Consider the following 22,470-nt stretch of genomic DNA (forward strand, 5'->3'; position numbering starts at 1 on the left):
TTATCTAAAAACACGTATCAAAAACAGAAAAGATGAGAAAAAAAAAGTTTATGAAACTGCAAAAGATACTAGGGAAATAATTCTCTAAGAGATAGGAGAGAGGTCTCAGAAAGACAAAGCACTGAGAACGCTGGGTGGGAGTGGGTAGGAGTAAGAGACAAGAGTTCAATGGGACTGCCGTGTTCACATACAAAATTAAAAGGTCTGCAGATAATTTGGGGGGGGGGGAAGCGCCATAATTCCAGAGTAAAAGACAGTAACAATTTCAAGACTAACTTATTATAGTGAGGGAAAAATCTGTAGCCTTCAATAAAGGTAGAGAAATATTTGAAAAGCTGGGAAAATGCAAACAAGGAAAACACGAACTGCTGTCTTGTCCTCCTTATAGTCAGGAGCCGGATGTATCCTCACCGCAGAGGATCCAATAGGAATCAGTAACCCTGTAACTTTCCAACTCTAAGTCACAACCTAATTCTGATAGGATGAGCTGCCAGGATACTTCCCACTTCGTTGTGACTAAAAGCTCACAGTAGTTGGGTATATAAGCAAGGCTCCCCTCCCGCCACTTGATTTAAAAGAATGAAAAGGCGGACCCAGTCATTCGTCCCCGCCCAGGGTCTCTATAAGGGCGGCGGAGAGAGGCGACCTCTGCCCAATACAGGGCGCAGCCTTGCCGTCTCCTCGGGGCTCACCCAGCAGCCACCAGCAAAGAAGCCGGTTTCAAAGGCCCAGCACGACAGGGACAGGAGGAGGGAGCGTATGCAACCATTGACAGTCACCAGAGTCCAGCCTCCCGCAACGAGTTGCTACAGCCAGGCGCCTGCGCCCAGACACGCTTCTCGCGCAGACCGTTTGTATCTGGAATTGTGGGTTCCTGCCCGCCACGCACCGCGGCAAGACCTTCAAAGCTGCGGGCTTCTCTGCGCTTCAGGATTCCTCGCTGCAGATTCCACACCGCGTTCGTCAAGACTCCTGTGAAAAGCGACTCTGCTGAGAGCCTTCTCAATGGCCAGTCCAATTCTAACTTGCAGCTGAGAAGTTTTTCTGATCTTGATGGTCAGAGGGGCTCGTGCTGCGAAGTGAGGAACAAGGAATCTATAGCGAATTGTAAACAACGGAAATAAAAATGCGTCTCCGTTAAGAGTTGGAGCCTAACGTCACTTCCGGCAACAATAGGAAACGTCAAAACTAGGGCAGTCGGCAGTTCTGGCTCCTGCAGCTGGAGGTGCCCTGAGTTCTGAGGGTCGTAGTGCTGTTTCTGGTATTCTCATTGCGGTCACCTCCACCGGTGTGGACAAGTAAAGTTTGAACCGGCTTCTCCATGGCCTGGGCACCAGTTCCCGGCTGAGCCATTTTCTTTTTGGCTAAAAGCCCCCGCCCAGAGGCCGATTCGTCGCGGCGGCGGTGGAGATCGCAGGTCGCTCAGGTACAGGAGTCAACCTAGATATTTCAGATCTCTTGCCCTTTCCCTGTTCACCTTCACTTTTCTCGAAAATAAAGACAACCAGTGCTTGCCAGTTGGCCGAAACTGGCCGACCAGCAAGAGTTTGGGACCAATGACAGTGCAAAGCATCTTGAGTGACAGCGGTGGTGGCTCATTAAAGTGAGGAATCAGTGTCAAGAGGCGGGACTGGGTGTGTTCCTTCTGTTTCTAGGCCATTGGGGTGTAGTTCGGTTTAGGACTCCAAGTAGTAACCCAGTGTCGTTGTGAAATAAACCTGAGAAATGACAAGGGTTACTTTCTTCAGGTCAAAGTGTTGGTTTTCGGGTCGAGTGTTATTTTGGCTCCTAGACACAGTTTTTGGTTCTTTACTACTTTCCAGTAATAATGAATGCAAATACAAGTATAGTTAGGATCACGATGGATTGCTAGCTGCTGCAGTAGTCAAACTTTGGTTATATAAAACTTGACAAGCTTTTGTTTGAGTCTCAGCAATTGCGTTCTAATCTCTTAGTAGGTTCTCAACGAATAATATTTATTTGGCAAAATTACATAAATTGATCCCATTCCTCGGTCATTTAATTTTTTTACTTTTATTTTTAGGTTCTGTATGAATTTACAAATAAAATAATTGATTCTACTTGTTTTACAAGTAAAATATTCATTTTCAAGGGTCCTAGGTGTATATCCCCAAATGACTATATCATGATTTTTATTACTGCAAAGTGAAGACAATTTATGTTTTCTATTTCAGCTTTCCTTTTCCTTCTTTTAATGTTTGAAGTAATATATTTCTGAGGTAGGAGCTCTACACACTCTTCAACTCTACCCTTCACGAAAATGATATACGAAATAGAGTAGGTTTCAGAAAAAAGAATAGATAAGTTTTATTATTTTTTTTCATATTTTGTCAGAAATTCATCTTTAGCCAGTTAACCTGACAATATGTCTGATGAGGTACTTCATTAGTTGTCTTGCTGGATAACAAATTACCCTCAAATTTACCCCAGCTTAAAACAACAAATATTATCCGTTTCTGTACGTCAGGAATCAGGGTGCATTTGTAACTTCATTTAATAATAAGTTAGAGCAAATTAACTAATATTACTTGGGGCCCTTGGATCAATTGAAATACTTCCATCCACAAAATATTATAACTTCTAGATAATACAAAATGATTATAATTTATTACATATGACCACTTTAATGGGGAATGTGTGTTTACTGTTGCTGGGTTAAAAGATATTTTCCTCATTTTACAATATAAAAACATTGAATTACCAAATCTTTAATCACAGAGTGTTGAAATTAGTCATTCGAATTTGTAACTTTGTGGTTTATTGTTTAACCAACTGCTCTTGTGCCACTAATTTTTTCCTCATTTTGATTCAAATTTGGAAACTGACACTATTCCATTGACTGACCCATGATAATGCATCAAAATCATTAATACTAAAGTCTAAGAATTATGCATTTAAATTGTGTTTCTTTTTCTTGAATTATTTTACTTAAATAATTTTTTAAGCAATTTAAATGAAATACATCTATTTCTGGACATTTATGTTCACTATTTCTTTTTCGTTTTGCTCTCATTGTTTTGTTTTTCTGACAAATTTCTTGACATAGCTCTCTAATAAACTGAAACATTTTTGGCTGACTTGAATAAATTTATATCGTATTTGGGGCAAGTACTTTTTTTGAGACAGATTTTTATTCTGTTGCCTAGGATGGAGTGCAGTGGTGTGAACAAGACTCACTGCAGCCTTGACCTTCCAGGTTCAAGCAATTCTCCCTCCCACATCAGCCTTCAGAGTACCTGGGACCACAGGCACACGCCATCACGTGTGGTTAATTTTTTAAAATTTTTGTCTGACTGTGCTGCACAGGCTGGTCTTGAAGTCCTGATCTCAAGCGATCCTCCTTTCACAGCCTCCCAAGGTTCTGGAATCAGGTGTGAGCCACTGTGCTGAGTCTGGGGCGAGTACTTTACAGCAATATAGAGATAAAAATATTTGTGGTTTGGAGTTTAGGCAATAGCTTTAGGGAGTTTAACTCTGTAGTCAGCAGTTAGTGTATTTTTCAAGAATAGATTGCATAAGATTCATAAGCTATTTGAATTAAGGAACCAGATTTTAGCAAGTAAGCCATGCATGGAGAGACCTTATGTGGAGTAGCGATTTGTGGAAGTCATGAATATAGGGAAAAAAGAGATGGAAAGGACAGATGTTAAATACACACACATACACACAATCATCTCTTCTTTTATTTATTTATTTTCAGAGTTTTTTCCCCTCACTTTATTTTACAGGGTCACAGAATTGTTTTTTCCAATTTTTAAATGGTAGTAAAATATATGTAACATGAAATTTACCATCTTAACCAGTCTAAGTGTGCAGTTTAATGGTGTTAATTACGTTGATAATGTTGTGCCACCATCATTTTATTTTCACAGGATCACATAATTGTTTTTTCCAATTTTTAAATTATAGTAATATATACATAACGTAAAATTTACCATCTTAACCAGCGGAAGTATACAGTTCAATGGTATTAATTACGTTGATAATGTTGTGCCACCATACTCTCTTTGTAAAACTGAAACTCTATACCTATTAAACAATAATTCCCCTCCCCCATTCCCAGGCCCTAGCAATCATCATTCTACCTTTTATTTCTGGTTTTGGAAAACGGAAATGTTTGTATTCATATTACTGGAAAGTGGTAAAGAACCAAAACCTTATATATATGGGCATATCCAGTATTTGACTTTTTTTGACTGGCTTATTTAACTTGGCATAATGTCCTCAAGGTTCATCTCTGTTGTAGGGTATGCCAGAATTTCTTTTCTTTTTAAGGTTACATAACATTCCCTTATATGTGTCGGCCACATTTTGCTTATCCATTCATCTATTAATGGACATCTGGGTTGCTTCCATGTTTTAGCTGTTGTGAATAATGCTGCTATGAATATGGGTGTACAAATATCTTTTCCAGACCCTGCTTTCGATTCTTTTGGATATATACCTGAAAGTGGAATTGCTAGATCACATGGTAATTCTGTTTTTAATTTTTTTTTTTTAGGAAGCTCCATATTGTTTCCGCAGAGGCTGTAGCATACGTATTACATTCACATTAACAATACATAAGGGTTCCCATTTCTCCACATCCTTGCCAACACTTATTTTTTTTTTTTATAGTAACTATCTTAATGGATATAAGGTGGTATCTTATTGTACTTTTGATTTGTATTTCGCTAATGATTAGTGATGTTGAGTGTATTTTCCTGTGCTTATTGGACGTTTGTATATTTTCTTTGGAAAAATGTCTTTTCAAGTCCTTTATCCATTTTTGAATCATGTTTTTGTTATTGTTGAGTTATGAGTTATCTGTAAATTATAGATATTAGATTTTATCAGATACATGATTTTAAAATATTTTCTCTCATTCGGTGAGTTGCCTTTTTACTCTATTAATACTGTCTTTTGATGCACAATTTTTAGTTTTCATGATGTTCAGTTGGTCTATTTCCAACTTGTGCATTTCAAAATCATTGCCAAATTCAGTGCTGTAAGCCTTTTGCCCTGTTTTTATTTCCAAGAGTGTTATATCTTTATGTCTTACATTTAAGTCTTTGATCCATTTTGAGTTTATTTTCATAGATAGTGTTGGGTAAGGTTCCAACCTCATTCTTTCAAATGTGGATATGTTTCTCAGCACCATTTGTTGAAAAGATTGTCCTTTCCCCCATTAAATCATCTTGACACCCTAGTCAAAAATCTTTTGACCGTATATGTGATGGTTTATTTCTGGATTCTGTGTTCTATTTCATTGGTCTGTATGTCTGTTTTTATGCCAATACCATACTGTTTTGGTTACTGTAGCTTTGTAATAAGTTTTGAAATCGGAAAGTGTGTCTTCCAGCTTTGTTTTTCTTTTTCAAGTTTGGTTTGACTATTAGAAGTCCCTTGAGATTCCATGTGGATTTTAAATTTATTTTTCTATTAATGCAAAAAACATCATTAGAATTTTGGCAGGAACTACATTGAATCTATAGATAACTTTGGGTGGTATTACCATCTTAATAATAATAAATCTTCCAATCTGTAATCACAGGATGTGCTTCCGTTTATTTGTCTTCTTTCACTTCTTTCACTAGTGTTTTGTAGCTTTCAGTCCAGAAGACTTTTACCTACTTGGTTAATTCCTAAGTATTTTATTCTTTTTGATGCTATTGTAATTGGTATTATTTTCTTAATTTGCTTTTCAGATTGTTCATTGTAAGTGTAAAGAAGTACAACTTATTTCTGCATTTTGACTTTGTATCTTTCTACTTTGCTGAACATATTTATTAGTTCTAAGTTTTTGGTAGAATCCTTAGGGTAACTATAAAAGATTTTACTGCTTTCTTTCCAATTTGGATGTCTTTTACTTTTTTTCTTGTCTAATTACTCTCAGAACCATGGAATTTTATAGCTAAAAAAGATCTTAGGGAACACCAGTTTCAAAACCCTTATTTTACAGGAGAGGAAACTGAGACTTCAAAATTTTAGTGACTTGCCTGATGCTCACTACTAGCTAAGGAAGGAGACTGAGTCAAATTCATGTTTTCTTTCCATATGTCTCTTTTCACTATTAAATGTTTTCTCATCCCATTTATCACCTGCCCCCTATTTCTGGCTGCCTTCAATATTCATTTAATTTAATACCTTGTTTTATTTGTATAAAAGCAACTCAGTGAGAATTATGACTTTTATTTTGTTTTTTAATTCCATAGCACTCATAGCAATGGCCTTTGTGGTTAGTGGGCAGGCGAGTGTGTGTATACTGAGAAGGTGGGTTAGGATATGCTATGCTACCATGACTACAGCTGATTATAGGCACGTGGAGTAAATAGTAATGCAATTAAGTAAGAACCATATAATTAAAAATAATGCTAGTGAGAAGTATGATACATTTATTTTATTTAAAATTTCAAATAATTGGACAATGGAACATTTCTTGAAAAACAAACCAAAGAAATTGAATAAGCCTAAAATTCTTAGATTTTTGGTTGCATTTAAATAACACATCTTATTATTTACATTTGTTTAGTTGCCATTTTCGTAACACTTATTATAGAATAAAATTAAAGAACAGGAAAAAAACCTTCAGGAAACAAAGTAATATTGTAAATCTTTTTGAATTAAAAAAACCCTGCAAATGGTATGCCTTTTAGTAACAAAAACTGCTCTTGCAGGACCAGATCTTTAAATTTAATGAGTGGGGGCTTTTTATGTGTTTAATGTACCTTGTGACCTCTTAGTACTTAGCTATTTCCCTTTTCTCCTTAGAAAGACCTCCTTGTGGACTTACCCTTCCTTCATTTCTCTACATTTGTTGCCTTTAAATTTTAGGGATGTGATTGGTTATCAGGTTTTTTTTCTTTTTTAAAAAATTTCTCTACCCACTCTGTTCTAAACTTCTTTGGTGGTCTATTCTTTTGGAAGTGAAGAAATAAATGCTAGTCTCCTGATTTGATTCAAAATGTCTCAGAACATATTTTCTCATAGACTCTCCCATGTTCCTATGCCATTGAATAATATTACATGATATCGGTTAAAGGTTTTTAAAACCTAAAGTAACCAAAAATAGAGTTGCTACTTTTTACTTGAAAAGCATTGAACATTTTTAAAAACATATAGGTGGATTTCCTTATCTTTAGAATTTGTGTTTTAGAGATAACTATTTTAGTACACACTTTAAACCTTCATCTGAGACAGGACATTTATTTATAAATTCCAGTATTTAGATAACTAAGAAATACTGAAGAAAAATGACCATTTATAATGTGTATTTAAATGAGGCTTTCATATGTCAGTCGTTACATACCAATGATTTAACACCGTTTCCTCAGTAAAAGCTTTATGGAATTGGTTTGCTTCAAACAAAAGATCTTAAAGCAGAATGCTTTTTTGAGACCTCCGGACTCCTTTCTATTCTTGCCATCTTTTCCTGTGTAGATTTTATATGCTCAAATAGTATATAAACCATTCTTCATTATTTATCGTCTACACAGCATGTGCCATTTGAGTGCTTAGTGCCATGAAATTATTAAAAGCAGTAGTTACCTTTTTCTTAATAAATACTACCTTATTTGGTGTTTAACTTGTTATATAGAGATAGTTTGATTAAAGCTACTTAATATTTTACAGATAGACTTTATATTAGGTACAACAGCTATTAATAAAATTTGTATTTTAGTCTTTTTAGAAATAGGCTACTATTTTAAAAAGGAAACAAAACATGATAGTCAAAAATACCATGTCTTTTAGAAAGGTCGCGATCTTCTAGAAGTTAAAAAGTATAGAAAACTATTATTCTTATAAATTTTAATAAATGTGTAATCTGTATAATTATTTGTAGTTAATCCATAGTTTGTACTGCTTTTAAGTGGAAGCTCTTTTTTGCTGTTGTAAGACTCGTTTAGACTAAAACTACTTCTTAAAAACAAAAATCCAAAATTATGTCAGAACAATATAGCTGTTTCAGAAACTACGTACTGCTTTACCAATTAAAAGATGCTTTTATATACATTTTCTTAGTTAAGGCTCACAGTCACCCTGTAAAATAGATAGGAATGATTTCTCCCATTTCACAGGAAACAAAAGGTCGGAATCTTGTTTGAAATACCTAAGGTCATACAGCAAGTTACAGCGTAATTGGAGCTCCACCTTTAAATTCATCCTCCCCAGTAGTGGTGTCAAAAAACTTCTACATTACTGTAAAGCAGACATTATAGTATATAGCCCACTTTAGAGATTTCAGTTTTATTTATTTATGCTGAAATTAGCATAATAAAACTGAAAGTAGACAAATTAATTTTTAAAAAACCAAAAGATTTACACGCCACTACACTCCAGCCTGTTGACAGAGGGAGACTCCGTCTCAAAAAAACAAAACAAAACAAAAATCCGAAAGATCTAAATACATTTAGATTTTTAAAAAATTGGCTTTGTCAGCCAGGCACGGTGGCTCATACCTGTAATCCCAGCACTTTGGGAGGCCGAGCTGGATGGATCACATGGTCAGGAGTTCAAGACCAGCCTGGCCAACATAGTGAAACTCCGTCTCTACTAAAAATACAAAAATTAGCTAGGCATGGTGGTGCGGGCCTGTAGTCCCAGCTACTCGAGAGACTGAGGCAGGAGAATCGCTTGAACCCCAGAGGCAGAGGTTGCAGTGACCTGAGATTGTGCCACTGCAACAGAACAAGACTCCAATTCAAAAAAAAAAAAAAAAAATGGCTGTCAAGTATTTGGTCAATGCGTAAGTATTACTGTTAATATTGATGTTGTTATTTTAATGGAAACAAGGGCATACACGAATTTAGGAGATTCTAAATAAAATTTACTGATTTTAATGTATTTTAATAAGTAGAAGCATTTTTCTACAGATACTAGAAATATAATATTTGTAGCAATCCAAATTAATTCATATAGCTTATTACTTTGTTTTCAAATAAGCAATTATACCAATTTTCTAACTAATATATTTTATATTTACATTGTCTTTTTTTATCAGACTAAGAGTTACACAAGTATCGATCCTTTTTGCATTGTACCTTGCTCTGTTGTTGATATATCCTATGTAAGTGGTCAAAACATCATTTAGGATTTGTATCATTAAGGATTTGTATCCCTTAATTCCATCTTCTTTTGATCTATATGTATTTGAATTTACCTGAAGTGAGAGATGATTCACAGGTTGTAAATTTTTCACAATTAGTTGGATTCTTAAAATATAAAATAGTTATTATTTGTGAAATGATGCTAGACTTCCCATGTCCTTGGTCACCCTCTTTAAAGCATTCATTAGAGTTTCTAATTCCTTTTTAAAAAACATCTTTATTAAGGCATCATATACATACCATAAAATTCATTTATTTTAAATGTACAGTTTCCTGTCCTTTTTTAAACTTCTTTTGGTTTTTTTTCCATCCTTCTATGATTTTTTAAAGATAATTGTAGATGCACATGAAGTCTCAAGAAATATAGAGTGATCCCTTGTACACTTTACCTAGTTTCTCTGATTGGTAATAGTTTTGGACTATAATAATACACTACCAAAACCAGGTTTTGCCATTGATACAATCCTTCTTATTCATATTCCCCTAGTTTTATTTTTACTCAGTATACATATGTGTATGTGTATGAAGTTCTGTGCAAGTTCACATATCCAGCATCATAGTCAAGATAGTACATAGTTGTAACACCACAGGGATCTCTCACACTGTGCTTTTATAACCACACCCACCTCTCTGATGTTGACCATCTTATCATGTGCTTGTTTGCCATTTGTTTATCCTCTTCATTGAAATGTGTGTTCATATCTTTTGCCCATTTTTGTATTGGATTGTTTGGTTTTTGTTTACTGTTGTTTTGAGACTTGTTTATATATTCTAGATACCAGTCCATCAGATATGTGGTTTACAAATATTTTCTCTCTGTCTATAGGCTTTCATCTTCCAAATATAGACTTTCAAAGAGCAAAAATTTTTTATTTTGATGAGTTCCATTTGATAATTTTTACTTTCATAATCATGCTTTTGATATAAGTCTGATAATTCTTTGCCTAGCCTTAGACCCCAAAGATTTCCTTCATGTATTTTTCTTTCTTTTTTTTTTTTTTTTTTGAGACAGTCTCGCTCTGTCACCCAGGCTGGAGTGCAGTGGTGCAATCTTGGCTCACTGCAAGCTCCGCCTCCCAGATTCACGCCATTCTCCTGCCTCAGCCTCCCGAGTAGCTGGGACTACAGGCACGCGCCACCACACCCTAATTTTTTGTATTTTTCGTAGAGATGGGGTTTCACCATGTTAGCCAGGATGATCTCGATCTCCTGACCTCATGATCCACCCACCTTGGCCTCCCAAAGTGCTGGGATTACAGGCGTGAGCCACCATGCCTGACCCCTTCTATGTATTCCAAAATTTTTATAGTTTTATGTTTTATGTTTAAGTCTATGGTCCATTTTGAGTTAACTTTTGTAAAAGGTGTAAGGTTTAGTTCAAGGTTCATCTAATTCACTTTTTTAAAAAATCAGTGTTTACCAATTGTTTATTCAACAAATATTTTCTGAGCACTTTATATGCCAAGCCACTGTGTTTGATACTGGGTTTATTCATGTAACCTATTGTGTGGAGTCAGTTCCTTATTTTAGTACTTACAGCCATCATTTTGCGTGGTACCATGTTAACTGAAACTAGTGCATGCTGCAACTGTGGCCTTGCTATGTAAATGGCGTCTCTCCAAATTTCACAGATACTAAATTAATGAAATTCAGGACCAGGATTATGACTACTCAGGTAATTAAATCCACAATTATCAGACGTACTTTGAAATGAAGGAACCAAAATAATAGTTATCATTTAAAGAGGGTGAGAGGGATGAGTACAAAACTACCTTTTATTGTGAACTACCAACTATGGGTTAAGTTGCGTAAATGTTATCCTCACCTCCCATGAAATAAGAATTAGTATCCATTATTTTACTAATGAGAAAAATGAGGATCAGAGATTATAGGCTAATCAGATTCCGTGTTGTGATTTGATCCTGATCTTTTTTCACATCAAAGCCTGTGTGCTTTCCACAAGAACAGCAGCAGCCTGAAAGAGCAGCTGCAGCTGGGAGCAGCGATGGAGGTAATAAACAGTGACAGGGGTAAAAAGAGATGAGAACCAGTGATGAAGAAACAGATGGTAAATTGCCTTTGTCATCCATGGGCTCCAGCAGTTCTGGGAATATGCTTTGTGGGTTAAGAATAAAAGCTTTAGACTTAGATAGACCTGAGTTTGAATCCTAAATCTTCCATTTTTCCGGCTTTGACTTCTCAGGCAAATTTACTTAACCTCTCTGGAGCACTGTTTCCTTAGCTGTAAAATTAGGATGATAACACCTACCTATTGGTTGTTGTGAGGACTAAAATGAGATAATATATAACAGACTTAAGAGTGCTTTGCACAGAGTACATATTAATGGGTTATAGCACAAAATAGTATTGTTTAATGTTTATATTATTAAACATTATACAAATAAAGGTATATGCATAATATTATGTACAAAAGGAGGGGACAGAGCCAAGAATTCATTCTAAGGCTTAAATCTCCACACACAAGAAATAATTAAAGGGATTTTTTATTCTACTTTGTTAGAATAAAAATTAAAAAAGAATGTCTCTGCCCTTTAAAATAGAAAATTCTTATCAAAAATGGCAAAAATAATTCCTACTAAATATTTTGATGTTTTCTTTGATAGTAGGTTTCCTACTACTCTTATACTGTGATGCTGAGTATTTATCTCTTTAGTAATGGTATTCAGTCTGTATTACACTGAGCCCTAAGGTAATAATTCTTAAACTGAGTACATAAACTCAAACACACATCTTTTTCAAATTTACATACCTGGATTCCACAACTAGGAGATTTGTAGTTACAAAAAAGGTTGTTAGAGGAATAAAAATAACCCTTGAATACTTTTTAGCCAGGTTTACAAATGTTTAACATTTTGCCACATTACCTTATTGTTCCATCTGTATAGACATAGACGTTACTGTTTTGCTGAACCATTTTGGAGTAGGTTGCATATGTCACACCGTCACACTTCAGTGTGTGTTACAAAGAACGAGAATATACTTCTGAATAGCCATTTCACAGTTATCAAGTTTAGAAAATTTAACATTGATACTATGATACCATATTTTTATCCAATCTTCAGCCCATATATCTGATTTCTTATTTATCTCAATAATGTGCTACATAGCAATTTTTTTCCAATCCTGTTGACATACTGCATTTCGGTGGTATTTTTTGTAGCCTCCTTTAATCCAAAACTGTTCTTCCACCTTTTTTCTTTTTTTTTTTTTTTTTTTTTAACTTTTATGACATTGGCATTATTGATTTTTTTTTAGGAACAGAGTTTTACTCCATCACTCAGGCTGGAGTGCAGTAGTGTAATCTTAGTTCACTGGAACCTCCAATTCCTGGCCTCAAATGATCCTCTTGCCTCAGCCGCCTAAGTAGGTAGGACTACAGGCATGTGCCACCACACTCATCTAATCTTTTAATTTTTTATAGAGATGGTCTTGCTATGTTGCCTGGGCTGGCCTCAAGCAATTCTCTCGGCCTTGCTCTCCCAAAGCACTGAGATCAGAGGCATGAACCACCATTCCCAGCCCGGCATTGGCATTTTTGAAGGAAAAGATTCTGTTATTTTACAGACTGCCTTTTGAGTATATTCCCTATTTAATTCAGATTATGGATTTTTGGCTGGAATGCTATATAATGATGTTGTGTCCTCAGGGCATCACATCTAGAGGCACATGATGTGCATTTGCCTCTTATTTGTAAATGTTAATTTTCATCATTTGGTTAAGGTTTTGTCTTATTTCTTAATTTTTTCTTGTAATTAATGACTGATATGTGGGAAGATACTTTGGGATTCTGTAAGTATTCCATTGTTTGTCAAACTCCAGATTCAGCAGCATCCATTGACAATTCTTGACTAAATTATTTTTTCTCTGATGGTACAATGATAATTTTTCTAACTACATTATTCTATCTTCTTTAATTAGAATTCTACTCTAAAAAAGAGCTTTCCTTCTCCTTTATGTTTCTATTGATCATCATCAGTGTAGACTCACAGATTCTTTTTTTATGTAATGGATTATACAGTTTTTCCTCAGTATTTGTGGATCTGCATCCACAGTGTCATTCGACCACAATTGAAAATATTTGGAAAAAATAGAAAGTAACAATACAACAATAAATAATAATACAAATTGTAGAATACAGTATAACAACTATTTACGTAGCATTTACATCTTACTGGATGTTATAAGTGACCTAGAGATGATTTAAAGTGTACAGGAGGATGTATACTATGCCATTTTATACAAGGGACTTGAGCATCCGTGGATTTTGGTATCTGGGGGAGGTGACATGAGGGGGTGATCCTGGAACCAGTCTACTGCAAATGTTAAGGGACAATTAATTCATTACTGTCATTTTTATTTTGATGTTCCAGGTTTGGCCAATAGGAGCCACCTTCAAATTAGCTCCTAATGTCCTTTTGACATTATCCCATTGCTTTTGTTTTTCTTTTTTTTTTTTTTTTTTTTGATTTGCTATTAGTTCACTGAACACTCATAATTCAAGTTTAAGAAACACTGCCTTAGGAGTTTCTTGGTAGCCCCTAAGGGGGTCCCAAGTAAACTGGAAAGGTACAAGTTGAGAAGAAGATGCACCTTTTCACCATATTCATGGATAGCAGAACTTTGATGAGTCCCTCCTGTAGGTAAATCCCGCAAACATGTAATATAGAGAGTATAATATTTTATAATTATATCTACTTAAATTAAGGTTAAAATTAACTTTTATTGACGAGTTACCAGATGAAATCAGGAAAAATAAATCAAGTAATTGCTATGCAAGTGCCTCAGCCATATTTTAATGCTTAAACATTGGATCTTTGAGGCAATAAAAAGTGACTTAGAGATTTCTGCGCCATGTTCCTTGCTTTGAGGTGATTGGTTTGACAGCCATTATGCTGGGCCAATTGTAAATGTAAGGAGGGTGGCAGCAGGGAGTTTTTCTCTAATGTCATTCAATTTCTGTAGCAAAAATGCTTCTTCATTTTGCCTGGGTGAGGGAAAGGGGTTGGGATACAAACCCAATCTTTCTAGCTGTGTGATATATGTGTGTTGAGGGGAGAGGTTGTGGTCCATTTTTACCTATATATATGCACATTATTTTATTTAATTCTCATAAAAATCATACAAGGGGTATATATTTATTGGTATTGTGTAGGGAAGGAAACAATGACCCAGAGATGTTAATATCCTGATTCTTTTGCTCATTTCACTCTGAATTTCTCTCTTCTGTATCCTATGTTTTGGAGTGCCAAGCCTCTCAAGGTTTCTGCAAGGTACATAAGCTTCTGCTTCCCTCTCCATATGATTCCAGACTGTCCTCCATCTTTGTCTACATGGCTTCATTAGTAGCCACTCCTCCTTCTACTTTTCATGTTGCAGAAATATGTTGAAATCTCATGTTCATGACTGTCCTGTTTTCGTTTTCTGTTAGTTGTAGTTTCTACCATTTTTTTTTCCTCTGTCATTTTATGGGAGAGAGAGGTGATAAATATATGTGCTCCATCTCACAAGAATCCAACCAAGGTTGAGGTTTTTTCCGAAGAAGTTCCTTAAAAGAGTATTTCAAAAGTGAGTCCAAAAATTGTTTCTTCTGTCTCCTGTCCAAATGGTACCTTACAAATTGCAAAGCATGTTAATGAGATGATACCCTACCATTTATACTTATCCCAATATTAGTTTAAAACCTATTCCTCGGAGGCCAAGGCGGGCAGATCACCTGAGGTCAGGAGTTCGTAGACCAGCCTGGCCAACATGGTGAAACCCCATCTCTACTAAAAATACAAAAATTAGCCAGGCGTGGTGGCAGGCACCTGTAATCCCAGCTACTCAGGAGGCAGAGACAGGATAATTGCTTGAACCCAGGAGGCAGAGGTTGCAGTGAGTCGAGATTGCACCATTGCACTCCAGCCTGGGGGACAAGAGCGAGACTTCATCTCAAAAAAAAAAAAAAAAAAAAAAAAAAAAAAACCACTATTCCTAAGACATGAGCATGAATAAAAATGATTTTGAAGTTTAGCATATTAAATGTAAGCTATGTAATACCAAAAGAGCTTTCGTAGAAAGAAAAACACCATATATGTTTAGTAATCCTAGATATAACTTTACTGAAATTTTATCAGGTGGGAGTACAACAGATCATATAGGGGTGACAGTGGCTGCTTGCTCTATAAAAGTAGGAAACTTTATGCAGTCTTCTAGATAAATACCTCTCAAAGGCATTATTTTTTAATAATGCTGGACTCTTCCTAAAATCATGTTACTTTCCATTTATGTCTTCCCAGCTACTGTGCCATAGCAGCATAGGACTTTAGGAACAGAAGATTAAGTTTGAAATGTAAGCTATGATAATAAACCAAAGTATGAAATTTTTATACACGAGATTAATTTAATAAAATAGCTCTGTCTTCGCTCATGTGACACGTTTATACACAGTACCACTGAGTGTTCAAGGTCGCACAGTTTGGTTGCCAGTCTACATTCAGTAGTCATTCAGTACCCATTTGTGTCAGGCTTCTAAGTTTCCTGTTCACTACCATGTTCCCTGAGTGTATTTGCAGGCAGTACAGAATTGGACATGAATATTTTATCCTTAAACCGAAACAGTATATAATAGCTCTGAGACACAAGGAGCGTTAATTGACTGCTGTATTAAAATGATTATAATTAATTGATAGTCATATTTGCATAATTTCAGGGAGTAGAAATTCTGGGATCATGTTCGTTTGCCTATTTGGCCGTTGCGTCATTTGATGCTTCATCCAATTTATAAAGGAGTTCTGATTTATTTTATTTTGTGCTAATCATTCGCTGGAAATTATCAATTTACGTTTACTAAATAGTATCTAAATCTTCAGTAGTAAGTATTCATTTTATTACTATTCTTTTTTTTTCTGAGACAAGAGTCTCACTCTGTTGCCCAGGCTGGAGTGCCACATTCTCAGCTCACTGCAACCTCTGCCTCCCGGGTTCAAGTGATTCTCCTGCCTCAGTCTTCCCAGTAGCTGGGATTACAGGCATGCGCCACAATGCCAGGCTAATTTGTGTATTTTTAGTGGAGATGGGGTTTGCCATGTTGGACAGGCCAGTCTGGAACTCCTGACCTCAAGTGATCTGCCCGCCTCGGCCTCCCGAAGTGCTGAGATTACAGACGTGAGCCACCACTCCTGGCCGCGTTTTATTAGCATTCTGAAAAATAATGAGAAAATGTAGAGTTGGGATTGCGTTGGGGTTTTTCCCCCATTTTTTTTTGTTTGTTTGTTTTTGTCTCCTCGGAAAGGAAGAGTTTCAACTGTGAAATCTTATGGAGAATTTTTTTTGTTGCATGATTTCTCTTCTGTGATTAAGTAATTATGAAATTTTTGGTTACTTCTGTCAGATGATAAATAATGAAGTCATGTTTCTTTGTTTGTAGACCAAGAAAAAATATGTTTGGTTTTATTTTGAAGCTCCTTAGAAAGATTTTTATAGATCCTCTCAACATGATAAAGAAGCTTTGAACAAAATAAATTCAAATTTGGAAGAAAAGGTATGGGACACCTTGAATTGTATTAATTACAGTTGATCTTCATTATTTATAATTTTGTATTGGTGAATTTACCTATTCACTAAAATGTATTCGTCTCTCTCAAAGGAGTACTCCTGTTGCTTCTGCAGCCTTTAGCAAACATGCACAAGAGCTGAAAAAAATGTGGTGTTCAAGGTGCACTTTCGCAGCTGAAGTTGAAGGCAAGGCTCTGCCGCCTTATCTTAGATCTCATTATAAACAAGTGTCCGTTTCGTGGCTTATTTAATGCCACATTTCCCACATGCTTTTTCTTAGTGGTTTTAGTGGTTAAAATGGCCCCTGGCCGGGCGAGGTGGCTCACACCTGTAATCCCAGCACTTTGGGAGGCCAGGGCGGGCGTATCATGAGGTCAGGAGATCGAGACTATCCTGGCTAACATGGTGAAACATCGTCTCTACTAAAAATCCAAAAAAAAAAAATTAGCCGGGCATGGTAGCTGGCGCCTGTAGTCCCAGCTACTCCGGAGGCTGAGGCAGGAGAATGGCGTGAACCTGGGAGGCGGAGCTTGCAGTACGCCACTGCACTCCAGCCTGGGCCACAGAGTGAGACTCCATCTCCAAAAACAAAAAACAAAAAACAAACAAACGAAAAAAAACGGCCCCCAAGCCTAGTGCAGAAGTGTTGTCTAGTTTTCCTAAGTGTTGTGCCTTATGGAGAAAATACATGTTAGATAAGCCTCATTCAAGCCTGAGTTATAGTGCTATTGGCCATGAGTTCACAATTAATGAATTAGCAATATATATTAAATGTCTTTCAGCAGAAACACACATAAAATAAGGCTATGTATTGATCAGTTAATGAAGATATTGTGAACAGAGGCTTACAGTAACCTAACCCTATAATTCCCTAGAAACAATGGTTCAGTATTGCTAATTCAGTGTTTGCAGAAACTTTAAAGAATGTAATTGCCATGAATAACAAGAAGCACCGTATTTCTTTTATTTCTATATGAGATAGACTAACATAGATTAATTATGTTCTTAGAAGAGTAAATATTTTTTCTAAGAAATAAATATGTATTTTCTCCACCTATTTTGAGTGAACAAATAAAGCTGTAGTTTCATCACAGAATCCATATTTACACCAAAACTAGTGATTTCAAATACAAACACTTCTTTTGTATTGAATTTTTTTTCAATTTGAAACTTTTTGCGTATTCAGTGATTCCACATTGCAGCTGTCTTTTTTACCTAACAATTTCTGCAAGCGACAGGACAGTACTATATCTTTTATAATATTATGTTTCAGTTTTAAAATCGTTATAACAATATATTATTAAAACTTTTAAGACAAATCTGAAGACTTTATACTTTGAAATTAAGTTTTAATTGGTTCAGTCTAAACACTATTTTCAAGAGTTTGAAATCATAGAAGAACCCAGCATGAAACTGCGTCATATTCTACATCTCTTTTAGAGCCAGTGTTGACAGCTTATTTTCTTTTAATTTTTAATTTTACTTTTTTTTTAGAGACAATTTCTCACTCTGTCACTCAGGTTGTAGTGCAGTGGTGTGATCATAGCTCACTATAACCTCAAACTCCTGAGCTCAAGTGATCTTCCTGCCTCAGACTCCTGAGTGGATAGGACTACAGGTATACACCATCACACCTAGCTAACTTTTTTTGTATTTTGTGAAAACGGGGTCTATGTTGCCCTGTCTGGTCTTGAACTCTTGGTCTCAAGCAGTCCTCCTGCCTCAGCTTCTCAAAGTGCTGGGATTGCAGGCATGAGTCACCACACCTAGCCACATCTTGACCGATTATTAACAATAACACAAAGACCTATTTCATGATACTGCTATTGACACCATCCTCAGGCATGCTGAGTTTTACAATTTTTTGTGAAAGACAACACAGCCTTTTTTGTTTTCTAGAGTTTTTTGTTGTTGTTGCTGGGTCATTGATATAAAAGAATTACATTTACAAGAAGATAAAAATAAAAACATGGTCAAAATATGAAATAACTAAAGGAGGCGAATTGCATGTAGAGGCCCTACAAAGCTGTACAAGTAGCAACATGAACAAATAAGCTTATTCAACAGGCAGGACATCAGAACAGTTGAAGTATCATTAAGTAAGCTTTATGAAAGTGCTTACTTTCACTTGATGAAAATATGCTTGTCAAAGTAATATCTAACATATTGACTGTTAGTTGACTGTTAGCCATGAAATGAACTTTATGTACATTATCTTATTTAACACAATAGCTTTTTGAGCTATAGATATTTTTATCATTATTATTTTTTTGCATTGTACATGAAGAAACCAAAGCTCAGAGTAGTCAAGTAACTTTCCCAAGGTCCTGTAAGTAATAACTAATAAAGTCAGGATTTAAACTCAGTTCTGTCTGACTTCAAAATCCATACCACTGTACTCCCTCCGTGACTTGCTTTACAACTTACACAATGGATGTCATGTCATTTTGAGAGTTTTAAAGCTTTTCTGACAGTTACACCCATGTTTCGCATCCCTATTACGCTAAGGAAGATAGTGAATGGGGGCAGAACACTATAGACTCCCTTTTCTTTCTCCAAATGCTAAACTCATGATATTACTTTTTCTCAGAGTGCTTTATCATTACTGTGTTTTTACCTAGGATCAAGAACTGCTTTAAAGGGAAATGAAAGTCCCAAGGGGACAATTTTCAGTATTGTTTAGCAGTAGAAATACAGAAAATAAGGTATAATCTTGCAGTTTTCTTTGTCTGAACTATGTATACATGAGCCTCAACCCTCCAACCTCCCCATTATTAATTATTAGTTTTTTAAAGAACCAGCTGCTGGCTTTACCTCTTTCTACCTGCTGGATGTTTTCTGAATCACATTATCCAGTGTGATTAATTTAAGTGATCTCCATTAAAGTCCAGAGCCTAGGAAAATCACCCTGATTCTTTGTTCCCTAGCAACAGGCCTAAGAGTAGCAACAGCTGCTTCACCATATGCCACTAGAAAGATTCTGTAGGAAAATACTGAAATTGTTAATAAATGCTTTAAATATTGAGACTTCAGATACTGCAGTTACCATGTTTGATAATTTACCTTTAGTGGTACAAAAACAAAAGAGAAGAATAAATTTAATTATTTAAAATAACAGCTCTGCGAGGTGAGCTCAGCAATTAACATAAGTTCTAGATATTTTCTTGCTGAGTTAAACAGAGGAATAACCATGGTGAAAATAAAATACTTTTCTTTATGATTAGTAGACTTAAAATGTTCAATTTGTGTCAAAATTAAGTTGTACTTATGTTGTAATGTGACATGGCACATTTAAACATTAAACAAATATAAAACTTGTAATTGTTTGTTGACATTCTCTATTTTTTGTACGTTAATCTTTCCTACTGTCTCCATGGTTTTGTGTTTTCCAGAATATCTTGTAATTAGAATCATACAGTAAGGAACTTTTTTAGATTTGCTTTTTTTAGTTAACATTAGTATTAGGCACTTAAGGTTCCTCCATGTCTTTTCATTGCTTCATAACTCTTCTCTTTTTACTGCTAAATAATTTTCAATTGTATAGATATATTGTACCACAGCTTATTTATACATTCTTATAATGAAGTACATCATAGTTGCTTACAGATTTTGAAAATTAATTACCAAAACTGCTTTAAACATTCACGTGTAGGTTTTTGTGTGGACATAAACTTTTATTTAGATAAATACCAAGGAATGCTAATACTGAATCCTACAAAGTATGTTTAATTTTTAAAGAAACTACCTGTCTTCCAAAGTGGTTGTATCATTTTGCATTCCTACATCCTTGCCAGCATTTGGTATTGTCACTCTTTTGGGTATACTCTTTTAATGGGTGTGTAGTAGTTGTAGTAGTATCTCATTGTTACTTTATTTTCAATTCCCTCATGACATACGATGTTGAGCATCTTTTCATATGCTTATTTGCCATTGTATATTTTCTTTGATGAGGTGTCTATTCAGATCTTTCACTCATTTTTTAAAGTGGATTATTTCCTTATTGCTGAGGTTTAAGAGTTCTTTACCGAATAGGAACAGCTCCAGCCTCCAGCTCCCAGCGTGAGCAACACAGAAGACGGGTGATTTCTGCATTTTCAACTGAGGTACCTGGTTCATCTCACTGGGGCATGTCGGACAGTTGGCACTGGTCCATGGGTGCAGCCCGACCAGACCAGCGAGAGCTGAAGCAGGGCGAGGCATCGCCTCACCTGGGAAGTGCAAGGGGGTAGGGAATTTCTTTTCCTAGCCAAAGGAAATTGAGACACACAACACCTGGAAAATCAGGTAACTCCCACCCTAATGCTGCGCTTTACCAAGGGTCTTAGCACACAGCACACCAGGAGATTATATCCTACACCTGATCCAGAGTGTCCCATGCCCACGGAGCCTCCCTCATTGCTAGCACAGCAGTCTGAGATCTAACTGCAAGGTGGCAGTGAGGCTGGGGGAGGGGCGCCCACCATTGCCGGGGCTTAAGTAGATGAACAAAGCCACTGGGAAGCTCAAACTGGGTGGAGCCCACCACAGCTGAAGGAGGCTGGCCTGCCTCTGTAGACTCCTCCTCTGGGGACAGGGCATAGCTAAACAAAAAGCAGCAGAAACCTCGGCAGAGGTAAATGCCCCTGTCTGACAGCTTTGAAGAGAGAAGTGGATCTCCCAGCACGGAGGTTGAGATCTGAGAACGGACAGACTGCCTGCTCAAGTGGGTCCGTGACCCCTGAGTAGCCTAACTGGGAGACATCACCCACTAGGTGCAGACCAACACCTCACACCTCACATGGCAGGGTACACCCCTGAGACGAAGCTTCCAGAGCAAGAATCAGACAGCAACACTCGCTGTTCAGCAATATTCTATCTTCTGCAGCCTCCGCTGCTGATACCAGGCAAACAGGGTCTGGAGTGGACCTCAAGCAATCTCCAACAGACCTACAGCTGAGGGTCCTGACTGTTAGAAGGAAAACTAACAAACAGAAAGGACACTCACACCAAAGCCCCATCAGTATGTCACCATCATCAAAGATCAAAGCAGATAAAACCACAAAGATGGGGAAAAAGGAGTGCAGAAAAGCTGGAAATTCAAAAAATCAGAGCACATCTCCCCCTCCAAAGGAACACAGCTCATCGCCAGCAACAGAACAAAGCTGGACGGAGAATGACTTTGACAAGTTGAGAGAAGGCTTCAGTCAATCAAACTTCTCAGAGCTAAAGGAGGAACTACGTAACCAGCACAAAGAAACTAAAAACCTTGAAAAAAGAATGGATGAATGAATAACTAGAATAATCATTGCAGAGAAGACCTTAAAAGAACTGACAGAGATGAAAACCATAACACGAGAACTACATGACAAATGCACAAGCTTCAGTAACCGACTGGACCAACTGGAAGAAAGAATATCAGCGATTGAAGATCAAATGAATGAAATGAAGTGAGAAGAGAAGTGTAGAGAAAAAAGAGTAAAAAGAAATGACCAAAGCCTCCAAGAAATATGGAATTATGTGAAAAGACCAAATCTACGTCTGATTGGTGTGCCTGAAAGTGACGGGGAAAATGGAACCAACTTGGAAAACACTCTGCAGGATATCATCCAGGAGAACTTCCCCAACCTAGTAAGGCAGGCCAACATTCAAATTCAGGAAATACAGAGAAAGCCACAAAGATACTCCTCGAGAAGCGCAACTCGAAGACACATAATTGTCAGATTCACCAAAGTTGAAGGAAAAAATGTTAAGGGCAGCCAGAGAGAAAGGTCAGGTTACCCACAAAGGGAAGCCCATCAGACTAACAGCAGATCTCTTGGCAGAAACT

General features: G+C 36.5%; 2 protein-coding genes across 17 annotated transcripts in view; one reads left to right on the forward strand and one right to left on the reverse strand.

The window, feature by feature from the left end:
• Positions 1 to 1,049, reverse strand: part of LOC105466649 (centrosomal protein 44) — a 135,552-nt gene extending 134,503 nt beyond the window's left edge. For 9 of the 15 annotated variants that reach the window (XR_011620796.1, XR_011620799.1, XR_011620786.1 and 6 more), the window contains exon 1: positions 693 to 883. The gene's annotated coding sequence lies outside the window, so the exon portion shown is untranslated. Of the gene's footprint in view, positions 1 to 593 lie in introns of all 15 variants that reach the window. The other 6 variants (XR_011620793.1, XR_011620798.1, XR_011620797.1 and 3 more) reach the window with 6 other exon arrangements.
• Positions 1,050 to 1,167: 118 nt separating this feature from the next.
• LOC105466648 (F-box protein 8) overlaps positions 1,168 to 22,470 on the forward strand; it is a 54,190-nt gene continuing 32,887 nt past the window's right edge. The window contains exons 1-2 of one of the 2 annotated variants that reach the window (XM_011715720.2): positions 1,195 to 1,426; positions 16,537 to 16,650. The gene's annotated coding sequence lies outside the window, so the exon portion shown is untranslated. Of the gene's footprint in view, positions 1,427 to 16,536; positions 16,651 to 22,470 lie in introns of both variants that reach the window. The other variant, XM_011715719.3, reaches the window with a different exon arrangement.

The sequence above is a fragment of the Macaca nemestrina genome, chromosome 3 (assembly GCF_043159975.1).
Source record: "Macaca nemestrina isolate mMacNem1 chromosome 3, mMacNem.hap1, whole genome shotgun sequence".
Lineage (NCBI taxonomy): Eukaryota > Metazoa > Chordata > Mammalia > Primates > Cercopithecidae > Macaca > Macaca nemestrina.